We start from the raw sequence: 15,164 nt of genomic DNA on the forward strand, positions 1-15,164 counted from the left end.
AGTCAATACTTTGTAGGGCCACCTTTCCCTGCAATTTCAGCTGCAAGTCTTTTGGGGTCTTTTTTTTTTTCATCAGACCTCATATCATATCCTCAGATCAGATCCCCATAAACATCAGGACATCATATCAGACCCCCATACCAGCCCTCCATGTCAGACCCCCCAACAGACCTCAGAACAGCCCTTTTCTTTCAGACCTCAGATCAGCCCTTTTCTTTTAGACCCCATCAGACCTCAGATCAGACCTTTTCTTTCAGACCCCCATCAGACCAAAATAAAAAACTTCCTTACCTCTCCTGCGGCGGCTCCACTGCGGGTCCGGCGTCATGTTCCCCCGTCTTCTCCAGCCTGTGCTGCACCGTCACCGGACTGTGTGCAGCGTCAGGTCATAGTGTGCACACTACGTCCTGTCGCTGTACGGGGTCAGGACAGTGGAGCGCGTGCCCGAGCAATAAGACCAGGGAGGGTGAGTATCTGAAGCGCTTGCAGTGCTTTTTCCCCGCTCCCGAAACCTAATGCATACTAGTGAGCTCTTCCATAATGGATGCGCTTACTAGTATTCGCTTCATAAGATGCACGGCCATTTTCCCACAACTTTTTTTGTGGGAGAAGTGCTTCTTATAAAAGGAAAAATACGGTATGTCTCTACCAGTTTTGCACATTTAGAGGCTGAAATGTTTGCCCATTCTTCTTTGCAAAATACCTCAAGTTTAGATTGGATGGAGAGAAAATGTGAACAGCAATTTTCAAGTCTTGCCATAGAATCTCAATGGGAGTTAGGTCTGGACTTTGACTGGGCCGTTCTAACACATGAATGTGCTTTGATCTTTGATGTTTAAGGTCGTTGCCCTGCCGAAAGGTGAACCTCCACCCCAGTCTCAAGTCTTTACAGCCTCTAACACTTTTTCCTCCAGGATTGTATTTAGCTCCATTCATAGGCATGCACATGGGGTGTGCCTGGGCACACCCTAATCAAGCCTCAAAATTGAGGTTCTGTCACCTCCATGCTACCGGGTGCCGCCCCGCTGATTCCACTTTAAGGGCTGTTTCACACGAGCGGATGCCGTGCGTGACATCCACTCCATGAATGGCAGCCAAGACCCGATGCGAACTGCAGAGACACGAAGCATTAACATAATTGATAATGCTCTTTGCCTCTCTGTGATCTCTTTACTACCAAATCACAGTGACAACTTTATCTCACTGTGATTTCATAGTAAAGAGATCACAGAGAGGCACGGAGCATTATCAGTCATGTTACTGCTCCATGCTTCTGCTGTCCGCATCGGGTCTTGGCTGTCATTCACGGAGCGGATGTCACGCATGGCATCAGCTAGTGTGAAACAGCCCTAACTGTTACACTGGCCGCTGGCTAGTAATTCGCATAGGGGGGCAGACCCGGCGGAGGCAGAGCCGTGTGTGCTGTGCAGGCGCAGGCTGGGAGTGGTCCCGTCTGGGCGGCAGACTTGACGTCACGCTGTGTGCCCCGCGCGCCTGCTAGTGAGGTGGAGACGGCGGCGTGGCGGGATAGTGTTGGAAGAGAACTTGGTGCCCCGCTGCTCCGGTCCGGAACCCATAACGCATTATAAAAAAGAAGTATGTACTCTGTCTGACAGTGCTACCCCTCCTCAGTTGTCCCATTTATAATGTACCCTGATACCCCTGAGTTATATAATATAACTAAGGGGTATCAGGATACATTATTATACAGGGGTAATATAACTGAGGAAGGGTGTCCGACATTATACAGGGGTAAAATAACTTATATTACCCCTGCATAATGTACCCTGATACCCCTTAATTATATTACCCCCTGTATAATGTCCCCTGTTAGCCCTCCTGAGTTATATTACCCCTGTATAATGTACCCTGATACACCTCCTCAGTTATATTACCCCCTGTATAATTTACCCTGATACCCCTTAGTTATATTACCTCCTGTATAATGTCCCCTGATAGCCCTTCTCAGTTATATTATTTTCTCAGTTATATTATTTTGCATTTAGTTCAACTTTGGTCTCATCTGACCAGAGCAACTTCTTCCACATGTTTGCTGTGTCCCCTACATGGATTGTGGCAAACTGCAAACGGGACTTCTTATGACTTGCTTTCAAAAATGGTTTTCTTTTTGCCCCTCTTTTAAAAAGGCCAAATTTGTGGAGTAGAGAGCTAATAGTTGTCCTGTGGACAGATTCTCCCACCTGAGTTGTGAATCTGTGCAGCTCCTCCAGAGTGACCATGGGCCTCTTGGTTGTTGAAAAGTTCAAAGGGTTTGAATACAATTTTAAAGCACTGTAGTTGATTTGCTTGTGTGATTTGGGGTATTGTCTTGGTGCATCAGCCCTAGTCTCTTCAGCTTGGTCATGAACTGCTGCCCTTGCATTCTCCTGTACAAACTTTAGAATTTATTCCTATTCACAGAAGCTATTCTGTGTTAAACCCCCTAAAAATAACAAAAAAAAACAAGGGGCCACTCCCTACGCCTGGAGAAAAAAAGATTCAGTCATAAGAAGCGACAAGCATTCTTTACAGTAAGATCTGTGAATCTCTGGAATAGCCCGCCACAGGAGCTGGTCACAGCAAATACAGTAAATGCCTTAAAAAAAGGTTTAGATGACTTTTTAATTCAAAATAACATTGAGGCTTATGACAATGTATAGAAATCTTGTTCTACACACCCTTTCCCTTTGGTCCAACCCGTTTTTAAAGGAAAATGGACATTGATCCAGGGATTTGTTCCGTGGATCGATATAGCAGGATTACAGGTTGGACTTGATGAACTTTTGTCTTTTACCAACCTTAACAACTATGTAACTTTTGTGGGAGTTATGGAAACAGTGTAGCACAGTAAGCTCATCTATTTCCGTACACCTGACCATTTCTCACAGCCTGGATGCAGTGGCCATCGGGACTTGGTGAGGTGGGATATGCTTGGGGACCCCCTTGTTCTAGAGATAGGTGCAGGTCCCAGGGGTGGGACTCACATTTATGTCAAATAATGCGAATATGCCATAAATGTCTGAAAACCCCCTTTAACAACCAGGTAAACAGAATTTGTAAGAATTTGATTGAACATTAATACTGTGGACCTGATTTATCATATGATAACTCCACATGCCGCCGGAGGCTGCTCCTTATTTATGACAAAGCATATGCCTTGTCGTAAATTAGGCAGAGCCTTCGGCAGTATGTGTGCCTGAACTTACATCTATGTCAGTCCCTGGTTGTCATAGATTTCCATCCATCTATGCCAGAAAATGGCATAAAAAAATAAGTAAATGTGGTAGGGCCACTGGCCTCTCGCTGCCACGGCTCCTCTTCAAGAAAGTGGCAAAAGCGGCGGAGAAATACCACTTGCACAACATTTTTCAAAAAGTCTCAAACATAAAGTTTATGACTTTTTCACGCCAGAAAACTAGCACATATTAATGATAAATTAGGCCCTACGTTCACACATATACACACGGTATGTTCACATATGGCAGATAAACTGCTGATTTTCTGTTATGGAATTGCTTGCTAGAAATTCACAGCAGATTATCAGAAAGTGGATGAGTTATTAGCATCCCTCACCCCAGTGTAAATTGACTTGTGATGAGGATTTTAAATTCGCAGCATGTCAATCTTTGGCTGCAGATTTGCCCTGTGGATTTCAATCTTTGCAGTGCAAATACGCAGCAAAATTCTTGACACATCCGCAAGAAGCACAAGTGGATGTTGCCACAAATTGAGCCTCATTTGACTGTACCATTCAGTTAATTGCCTATGATTTTGTACAGCAGGCAGCTTGCTTTTAGTATGTCCACAACAGTTTTCTAGATTGGAAATGTTTGCATTTTGTAGAGTCAGGGAAGAATTTCTTCTGATTTGGGCTAATGTTCCTATGTGTGAACCATAAAAATGTTGCTATTCTAAGGCTTAATATTAACGTCATAATAGCATTTAATTTTTGTGGTTTCCTTACATTAAAATCCACAGGGATCCTCATATGATCCTTTTTCACCTCCACATGAAAGTTTTGTAGTTATTCATCGATGCTAATGGAGAGGGAAAGGCAGAATTATAAATTGAAAGATACTATTATTTTATCCTCAATCACATTGGCCTTTTGGGTCAGATAGATAGAGAATGAAGACTGCTTATGGTGATTTCAGTATTTATGTTCTTATCAATATTTAATTATATACGCAAAATCTAAAGTACATAGAAATTGAGTTTTCCAAGGGAGGTGAATGTCAATTTTTTTTTTTATAATTATTAGTGTAGAGATCCGCTCACTCCTGCTCTCTCAAGGTAGGTGCGCCAACCAAATTTGAGACACCCCTCAAAATTGGATTAAATGTAAAAAAAGAATTATGGATGGGCACTCGTACATGGAATTAAAGGACAGGTTTTATTGAAACATACAAACAATATAGCAATAAAACAATAATAAAAATATAAAAGCAATTAAATGTAAAAAATATAAAAATTGTTTTTCAAGCAGAGGTTATCCACTCCAGTCGATCTCACTGGAATAAATTCCAGTACTAGGTATATAGGAGGAGGTCACACTGGGTAGGCAGCCTCTACCGAAAAAATCTATTCAGTCTTCTTATACCCTTAAAAATACATTAAACATTGTGATCCTATGTCCAAATAAATGCACATGAGTAATTGACCTAGGCGAATAGACTATTTTCAGAACACAGATATCTCAACTATGTTTCCTATTGTGGATACACAATAACACTGTGTGTGTCAGTTTGTGTCCTATTAAGTAAGCGCAAGTATCGCTAATGTCCCGGTAGCTTCTCCTGAGACTGGCAATCTTTATAAACAGTATGAGTCTCTATATGTTTCCAATGCAGTTCAAGCGGAGGGGTTAAGATGAAATGGCCAAATATAGATCGTCAATTTCTTCGGTCTTATTAACCTACTGCCTCTTGATTTTTTACCCACTATGTGGGCTTACCTTTTGCCTGATTGTCCACTTTCCTGGGGGTAAAAAGACGGTCTCTGCTCCGTGCTGTGAGCCGGCGTCCCGGCTGTAGAGTCCGTTACACCCCACGTGTGTTGCGCAGCTACTTCCCACAGCTGACTTGGTATAGGAGCTGCGTGCTTGTGATCTCAGGCGCAGGTTAGATGACGTAATGGAGATCTTTTCCAAAATAGTGGCAGATATTCCTCTTTAAAGTGCAGGTATTCCTCTTTAATGCACTTTTTCTTTCATGAAGAGCGGGGTATTCTTCTAATTAATCACCAAACGCGTTTCGGGGAGACGCTGTCCCCTTCCTCAGTGGCATACCCCGACCTTGTAAATTCACTTCTTTTATACCTGTTCTTAGTCTTACTCAAAATCCGGTTCGGACCTGGAGTGCTGACAAAAAGCCGGTCTGGCTTGAATTTTCTGGATTGAATTGTTTTGTAATATTGCGGTTTATTTGTGATATTCATGCGATTTTTTTCATGCGGTTTTTTCATGAAGATGCGTTTTTTTCTTTAGTGGTTACGGCTTTATAATTCTAGTCTATTCCATTGTTTGATTTTCAAAAATACCATTTTATTCTCAAAATGTGCATTTTAATATAGGAATTTCTATGTATTAGTATGTATTTCTATATACCACTCCATATGTTAGTATATATTTCTACATACCAATCTAACCTGCGCCTGAGATCACAAGCACGCAGCTCCTATACCAAGTCAGCTGTGGGAAGTAGCTGCGCAACACACGTGGGGTGTAACGGACTCTACAGCCGGGACGCCGGCTCACAGCACGGAGCAGAGACCGTCTTTTTACCCCCAGGAAAGTGGACAATCAGGCAAAAGGTAAGCCCACATAGTGGGTAAAAAATCAAGAGGCAGTAGGTTAATAAGACCGAAGAAATTGACGATCTATATTTGGCCATTTCATCTTAACCCCTCCGCTTGAACTGCATTGGAAACATATAGAGACTCATACTGTTTATAAAGATTGCCAGTCTCAGGAGAAGCTACCGGGACATTAGCGATACTTGCGCTTACTTAATAGGACACAAACTGACACACACAGTGTTATTGTGTATCCACAATAGGAAACATAGTTGAGATATCTGTGTTCTGAAAATAGTCTATTCGCCTAGGTCAATTACTCATGTGCATTTATTTGGACATAGGATTACAATGTTTAATGTATTTTTAAGGGTATAAGAAGACTGAATAGATTTTTTCGGTAGAGGCTGCCTACCCAGTGTGACCTCCTCCTATATACCTAGTACTGGAATTTATTCCAGTGAGATCGACTGGAGTGGATAACCTCTGCTTGAAAAACAATTTTTATATTTTTTACATTTAATTGCTTTTATATTTTTATTATTGTTTTATTGCTATATTGTTTGTATGTTTCAATAAATCCTGTCCTTTAATTCCATGTACGAGTGCCCATCCATAATTCTTTTTTTACATTTAATCCAATTTTGAGGGGTGTCTCAAATTTGGTTGGCGCACCTACCTTGAGAGAGCAGGAGTGAGCGGATCTCTACACTAATATTTTTACCTAATCCAATCACCCATTGGGATCAAGCTCCCCCTGCACTCATCATGGATATATGGAATTATATGGAGACGAAACAACGCAAGGCAGAAAACTACAGCTTTGAAGATATGGAGGGAGAAAATAATAGTAATCTAGAGGAGAGATCTTTAGTGGAGACATTCCGAGATTTGGAAGATTTATTACGTAAAAAACTAAGACAAATCTGGGAAATACGCTCCCTACAGTTATATTTAACCCACAATAAAATCCCCAAAGGCCTACAAATCGGCAAGATCCCAGCACAGGACTTAATAGGGGAAAACTTTGATAAAGAATGGGAGGATTTATTGTCTACACAATCACGTGCTCTTATGGAACTTATTATTAAAAGGAGAACTGTGATTTTAGACAGTATGTCTGAAAAAATAATGAAGTTAAAAATAAAATTAGAAAAATTTCCAAAGGATCAAATGTATGAAACTTGGCAGGAGAGATTACATAAAAGCCTGGATAAAACAGAACAGGAAATTATAGCTAAAAAAACAAAAAAATATAAAAATATAAATAGGAAAGATGAGAAAAAATATGATAGAGAAGAACATATAGAAGAAAATCCCCAGTCTAAAAACAAAGAACAGAAAGACCCAAAGAGATATAATATACCAACCCAAAACAGATATGAAACTTTGGCTGATGTTTCTTTTTTAGACCATACCCCCCCTCACCATTCACCTCGGTTGAAACAAAAACAATCTCAACCAGTGAGTCAAAGAAAAACACCCCCCCACACATACAGGACACCATACAATTTAAGACACAGGACACTACAGGAACAGAAAAACCAAACACATCCAAAAATGGATATAGGAAGACACGAAAGATGGACATCGAACACACAGGACAATTATTATTTAGGGAACACTTGGGAGAACCACCAATACAGGGAAAATCAGCAAACAAGAAGAAAACACGAAGATCACAGAGAAAGAGGCGAACACAGGAATCATCATCAAAATTGAATGATAACATTATTAACTTGAGCACAATTAATCTCACTTCTACACAGATTACTCTTTTAAATAAGGGCCTAAAATTTGCACCATCAGCCACCTTGAACAAATTCGATACCTATATAGGTATTCAGAAGTTTGTTCGAAAAATCTGTTTAAAAAAATATTTCTTAAAAAATCCACCGACTGTGGAACAACAAACAAAAGATCCTTATATCCATACACAGCTAAGAAACAAATCAAAAAAATTTCCTAGAGCTGAAATAGGCCCTGAAATAGCTGCATTCCAAAAAAGTGTGGAAGTAGATTTAGAAAAATTAAAAATAAAAAAAGGATATAGAAATAACTTAACAAATGGAGAAATGAATGCTATAAGGGAACTACAAAAAAATGAAAAAGTAGTTATCCGCCCAGCGGATAAAGGGGGAGCGATTGTGATCTGGGGAGAGGATCAATATAACATTGAATGCCTCAGACAACTAAAAGACCAGACCACATACACCCCCCTAAAAAAAGACCCTACAGAGAGTTTTAAACAGGAACTCTCCCTCCTATGTAAAAGAGGATTACAACAAGAAATTCTGACACAACAGGAATTTAACTTCATTATGGACACACCAGGTAGACTACCCATCTTCTATTGTTTACCAAAGGTCCACAAAAATATTGTGGACCCACCAGGCCGCCCTATTATTTCGGGCATTGGATCTTTGACTGTAAACCTGTCACGATATATAGACACCTTGCTCCAACCGGAGGTGAGAAAAATAAAATCCTATATACGTGATACGACAGAGATCGTGGGTACTGTGGAAAGCCTGGACGTCCAGGACCATTGGATTATGGGTACCTTGGACGTCCAGTCTCTCTACACTATCATCGATCACAATCAGGGTATTGCGGCTTTGAGAGAACAACTATCTGGAAACAAATTGTGGAATGTGAATCAGATTAACTATGTATTAGATGGTGTAGAACATATTCTGCACCATAACTACTTCCTGTTCTCTGACCAATTCTATGTACAGAGAAGGGGAACCGCCATGGGTACCAGGTTCGCCCCCAGTTATGCAAATTTGTTTTTGGCACACTGGGAGGCTATCAACATCGAGCCCGAATTGGGGGCGAACCTGGTCCTATGGCGGAGATACATAGATGATATCATATTTATTTGGGGTGGAACACGGGAGAATCTAGATAACTTCATCAATAAAATTAATGATAATACAAGTAATTTAAGCTTTACCTCGAATATTGGAAAGGAAAGGATAGAATTTTTAGATATTGAGATTACACGAAAGGAAAATAAATACGTGTGTAACACTTTTCAAAAACCGACAGCCAAAAACGGATACATCCCCTTCTCGAGTTGCCACCTACCAAGGTGGCTAACAAATGTCCCTTTCGGACAGTTTCGACGTTTAAAGCGAAACTGCACGGAAGACAATAAATTCGAGGAGGAGGCCAATATCATGAAAAACCAGTTTAAAGAAAAAGACTACCCAGAATCCATTATAAATGAGGCCTTGATGAAAGTAATAAACCTAGATAGGAAGACCTTCTTTGAACCGTCACAAAAACTAAGACAGGAGGAAGATTGGAACTTTCGCATAATACTGCCATACAATACCCAAACAAAGCAGATTGAATATATTATAAAATCTCATTGGCATCATCTGCACAATGATAAAACCATAGGGAGGCTTTTGCCCCCAATGCCCAAAATAATATATTCAAAGGCCCGAAATTTGGGAACACAAATAGCACCCTCGGTAAAGGAAAAACGCAAGAAAAGTCCAGTTACAAACTGGCTTCAGCCAAAAGGCTTTTTCAGATGTGGGAGATGCTTGGGCTGCAAAAAAACTAAATTCCCAAGAAAAACAACATCAATCACTTCCACACAAAACTCTCACTCCATGACTATCAGACATTTCCTCACTTGCAATTCCGCCAATGTTATATACCTGATCCAGTGTCCATGTCGGAGACAATACATAGGCAGGACCAAACGCACCTTGAAGATCAGGATAGCGGAGCACCTAAATAATATCGTCAAGGGCTATGACAAACACGTGCTATCCAGACACTTCAAGGTGGCACATAATCAAGACCCCGGGGGCCTGTCCTTCATGGCACTGGAAAAGGTGGACAAACATTGGCGAGGAGGAAACCAAATTGAAAGACTCTCAAGGGCGGAATCTAGGAAAATTTATGAGTTTGGCAGTTTGTTACCAAGGGGTTTAAATGCAGAGTTGGAAATATTTGGATTTATATGAGAATTGGGTGGCCTGTGTGGGTGTCGATGCAGGGTTGCATGCCAGGCTGTTTTATTCCAGCGCTGCAACCCTTCCTCTACCCCACATAGACAACCCACTTTCCTACAATGCCCCATCTGCATTACTTTGGAATATTCCCTCTGGCAAGAATCTGCACTATATGTAGAACAATAAATAAGATCCACACAAAGAGAATAAGAATAGATCTATCCGGTTAATAAGAACTCCATATATTAAAAGCTGTTTATTTTTATTCACTTTTAAGATTTTTTATGGATTTTTATCTCTATGCTTTGTCTACGGATTTTAGCGATTAATATATGTATTTCTTTTAATATGCACGTAAGAGATTGGTATGTAGAAATATATACTAACATATGGAGTGGTATATAGAAATACATACTAATACATAGAAATTCCTATATTAAAATGCACATTTTGAGAATAAAATGGTATTTTTGAAAATCAAACAATGGAATAGACTAGAATTATAAAGCCGTAACCACTAAAGAAAAAAACGCATCTTCATGAAAAAACCGCATGAAAAAAATCGCATGAATATCACAAATAAACCGCAATATTACAAAACAATTCAATCCAGAAAATTCAAGCCAGACCGGCTTTTTGTCAGCACTCCAGGTCCGAACCGGATTTTGAGTAAGACTAAGAACAGGTATAAAAGAAGTGAATTTACAAGGTCGGGGTATGCCACTGAGGAAGGGGACAGCGTCTCCCCGAAACGCGTTTGGTGATTAATTAGAAGAATACCCCGCTCTTCATGAAAGAAAAAGTGCATTAAAGAGGAATACCTGCACTTTAAAGAGGAATATCTGCCACTATTTTGGAAAAGATCTCCATTACGTCATCTAACCTGCGCCTGAGATCACAAGCACGCAGCTCCTATACCAAGTCAGCTGTGGGAAGTAGCTGCGCAACACACGTGGGGTGTAACGGACTCTACAGCCGGGACGCCGGCTCACAGCACGGAGCAGAGACCGTCTTTTTACCCCCAGGAAAGTGGACAATCAGGCAAAAGGTAAGCCCACATAGTGGGTAAAAAATCAAGAGGCAGTAGGTTAATAAGACCGAAGAAATTGACGATCTATATTTGGCCATTTCATCTTAACCCCTCCGCTTGAACTGCATTGGAAACATATAGAGACTCATACTGTTTATAAAGATTGCCAGTCTCAGGAGAAGCTACCGGGACATTAGCGATACTTGCGCTTACTTAATAGGACACAAACTGACACACACAGTGTTATTGTGTATCCACAATAGGAAACATAGTTGAGATATCTGTGTTCTGAAAATAGTCTATTCGCCTAGGTCAATTACTCATGTGCATTTATTTGGACATAGGATTACAATGTTTAATGTATTTTTAAGGGTATAAGAAGACTGAATAGATTTTTTCGGTAGAGGCTGCCTACCCAGTGTGACCTCCTCCTATATACCTAGTACTGGAATTTATTCCAGTGAGATCGACTGGAGTGGATAACCTCTGCTTGAAAAACAATTTTTATATTTTTTACATTTAATTGCTTTTATATTTTTATTATTGTTTTATTGCTATATTGTTTGTATGTTTCAATAAATCCTGTCCTTTAATTCCATGTACGAGTGCCCATCCATAATTCTTTTTTTATAATTAGCCTGTTCTCACTTCAGATTATGCAAAAATACACACAAAATCTGCTGTGATTTTTTTTCTTAAGAGGACAGCTTTTGTGTGCACAAGTTCTTGCCTTAGGCCTCCTGTATATGACCACATCCGTATTTTGGTCTGTAATTCATGGTTACATAAAAAATGGTTAGCTTCCATGTACATTCCCCATTTTTCTCACTCCCTTTAATAGAAATTCCTATTCTTGTCCACAAAACGACCACAATAGAACATGTTCTATACTTTGTAGAGCGGCCACGCGGATCCTCCTAAAAATGTGGACATATGCATGACCCCATAGGAAAGACTGGGCCTGTGTGCCACCCACAAAAAACTACAGATAGCCGACTGAAGAAAAATACATTTGTGTGCATGGGCCACCACTGCTGTAGAGGCTTTTTTTCCCCACTTACTTTTTTTTATTCAGATTTTAATTAACAAACAGGTGCATATGTGATATAAGAAATATATATTGAGGTTCCAGAGCTAAGAGTACACACAGATAGTGATCAAGTCGGTCATCAATAGTATGACAGTAAAGGTTACAGGAGAAATTTCATAACTGCAGGAATAAGTGGAAACCGAGAAAAAACAATAACAACACAATAGAAACAGGTCATCCTGATATTAGTTAATTATGAGCATTTACATATCTGAAATATATATTTTTACCCAATAGGCTGAATCCTTCTATGATGACGGTTGAGAAAGTGTTGTCTATTGAGGGTGTCACAATGATGCTTCTGGAATAATATCAGCCTAAATATCAGCATAATATGAGCCTTCCCTACAAGCCTAAAATCTGAATTTAGTATTCCAGTGCCTAAATCTGGGGTATAAATTAGTTGATGTTGCATATACTGTTTTATGTGAGTGATTACATCAGCGATGGCTGGAGTGTGGGCAGGTGTTCAGTACTTGGCTATTGTTTTGCAAGTCGCAACTAAGTCATGTGTCCAGATCCATCAATAACAACGAGAAACCCAGGCATAAGATGGCTAAAGCATTGGAAAGAGAGCCTTTGATTGCCTTTTATTGAGAAGACTTCGATCTTCTTTTCCCACACGAGCCTGAAGTAGGTCCTGTAGAGTAGGTCCGAAGTGAAGAAGGAAATCTAAGACAGAGAGCAGCCTTTCATACGGGTTTTTAGAATGCAGAAAAAACTGCCTGTTAAGGTCTCCTGTGAGGATGGGCAGGTATAACGCATGGTCATTAGAAAATGGCAAACTGTCAAATACTGGTAGGCTGGTAGAATTATTTATTTGTGATGGAGTACTGAGAGTGTAATGCCTCAAATGTGTCAAAGACGCCATCCTGATAGAGTTTTCCTGTGGTGTGAATGCCATGACTGATCTAGTGGGTTAAGGATTATCCAGGGATGTGCCTGAATTGCAATGCTATCTCTAGGTGGGGAAGAAATGCAAATGAGCTCTTAAGCTTTGCCTCTAATTCCACCAGATGTAAGGCAGCTATCTGGTGCATTAGAGGCAAAGCTTGTTAAGAACTCATTTGCATTTCTTCCCTCCCAGAATTCCAGAGGACCATGTATGGCCTATAAGTCTCCTCACACTGATTAAGGTGCTCTCTCCCTAAGGAGAGTTAGTTCCCTCCTATCTCTAGGTGGCAAGACTGTTGACAGCACATGCCTGCCGCTGTCCTGCTACTCAGGGCGGGCACGGGCACAGCTCCACTCACCATGTGTCTAACGGAATCCCAGAGCTGCGGCAGCGGGCAGGGTTAACTCTCCTTTGGTTCTCTGTGCATCTGCCTCTAATGTGTTAATCAGCTCTGCTATGTATGCTGTGCCGTTTGTCTCATTCACTGCATGAGCATTAGGTTTAGTAACTTGCTAGATCCAGCAAAGCTGCTATAATTTGCTTGTCAGACCTTTGGACTATTTGTCATATTTGCCCAAAATCTGCCTGCTATGACCTCGCCCTGTCTATTATTTTGCCTGACCCCTCGGTGCCCCAGCATTGGTGTCTCTGACTCCCATGGGGGTCAACCACTCCTAGACTATTCCAGGAAGTAGCAGCCTGGTGGCTCCCATGCAGCAAAGTTCAGATCCTTGTATAGGGTTCAAAGGGTGAATACCAGGGGATTGCCAGGATAACACCTTTTAGGTTTAGCCCAAAGTCAAACTGGTTGGTTGAGTCAGTGTTTCCACATCCACAGATCATTACATTGGTATGATGATACCTAAACACATCTGGGTCCCCTAGGCTACCCTTGCACAAAGGTCGGAAGAGAGTTATTTATTCTAGGATGGACATCCCCCCGTATAAATGTCAACACCCATTTACTATATACAAAATACTAGTGATGAGTGAACCAAGCTTCAGATACTACATCAGAAGTCGCTTTGTTCAAAACTTCGGATTAATACTGTACGTAGATTTGTCTCCGTACAGTATTAAAATGTATGGGCTCCGATGAGCTGAAGTCATTCAACTTATTCACAAAGTTGTGCGTGACTTCATTGAATAACTTTGGTAGTTGATTTTTTAAGTGGAAAACCTCGGGTTTGGTTCCAACTGGTACTTCGGCTCATTGGAGCCCATACATTTTAATACTGTATGGAGACGGATCTCCGTACAGTATTAATCCGAAGTTTTGAACGAAGTGACGTTGCTCATCACAAACAAATACACTTTACATAAGTGGAAAACATGATGGGATTGAAGATCTTTCCTGAAAGCTTACTCTATTCAGAACTTTAGTACAGTTTTTGACCAATTTATGCTGTGTCTTGAATTTTGATTTTGTATAGTGACATGAATGGCCGTTCTTAGCCCTTACTTAGTGGTGTTTTATCGGCAGCATCTGATGGAACAAGTTATTTGTGCTTGGACAGTTTCTTTGATGTTCCTTCACCTCTTCTGTTTTGGAGTGAAGCTTGAATTGCATGACTTACCTCTCACCTCCTAAATCTATCCCAGGTCAAACCATGCATGATTTGCTTGGTGAAATGCCTGAAACCTGAGCGAGTGTTCTAGACCATGTAAAGGTCCACGAAGCAAATAGCAGGCTTCTGATTTTGTCAGGCTGAAATTGATTAGCTGGAGCAATGTGTTTTCAAGCAAACGTTTGTATAGCAGTTTCCTTGCACCTAATTATTGTGGCAATTGAAACAATATATTAACTGTTTTTATGTCATTACTTTATAATCTTAATAATCACGTCTAGGGCAAAGCATTAACACTGCTATTAAATCTTTGGTCCAGTCAACGACTGGTGCTACTTTCCAATCTCTTCATCTAATATACAACACATAATTCTAGTGTTTTTCTGATTTATAGACTGATATGTATATATTCTACAAATATTCCTCATTATCCTTAATACATTAATGGTGTTTTTTTTCCTGGTCCTAATGCAAAATGAAAGTTGTATTTCCTTTGTAGAATGTAGACATTATACAAAGCTTGGTTTACTCCTGTATGAAAACACATAAACCTACTATATGTTCTTTATAGGATAATGCAGTCATATGCATTTACTTGTACCGTAAAATTCAGTGCAGGTTTTTTTATGACGTGCTATATGAGATCATTATTCATTGTCCTGTCATTAAAGAAATATCACAGAAGGAAAAAATACAGTTTGATAAAAAGTTTTTTTTTTTAAATGAATACAGTTATTTTTTCTTTTTAAATAAAACATAACCAGAACATCACTAACAATAGCTAAAGTGGTATGATAGTGAATGACTTCTA

At 40.1% G+C, this 15,164-nt stretch overlaps 1 protein-coding gene across 1 annotated transcript in view; it reads left to right on the forward strand.

Moving 5' to 3' along the window:
• DTWD2 (DTW domain containing 2) overlaps nt 1-15,164 on the forward strand; it is a 180,270-nt gene that overhangs the window by 69,039 nt on the left and 96,067 nt on the right. The window lies entirely within an intron of this gene.

This window comes from Bufo gargarizans, chromosome 1, assembly GCF_014858855.1.
Source record: "Bufo gargarizans isolate SCDJY-AF-19 chromosome 1, ASM1485885v1, whole genome shotgun sequence".
NCBI lineage: Eukaryota > Metazoa > Chordata > Amphibia > Anura > Bufonidae > Bufo > Bufo gargarizans.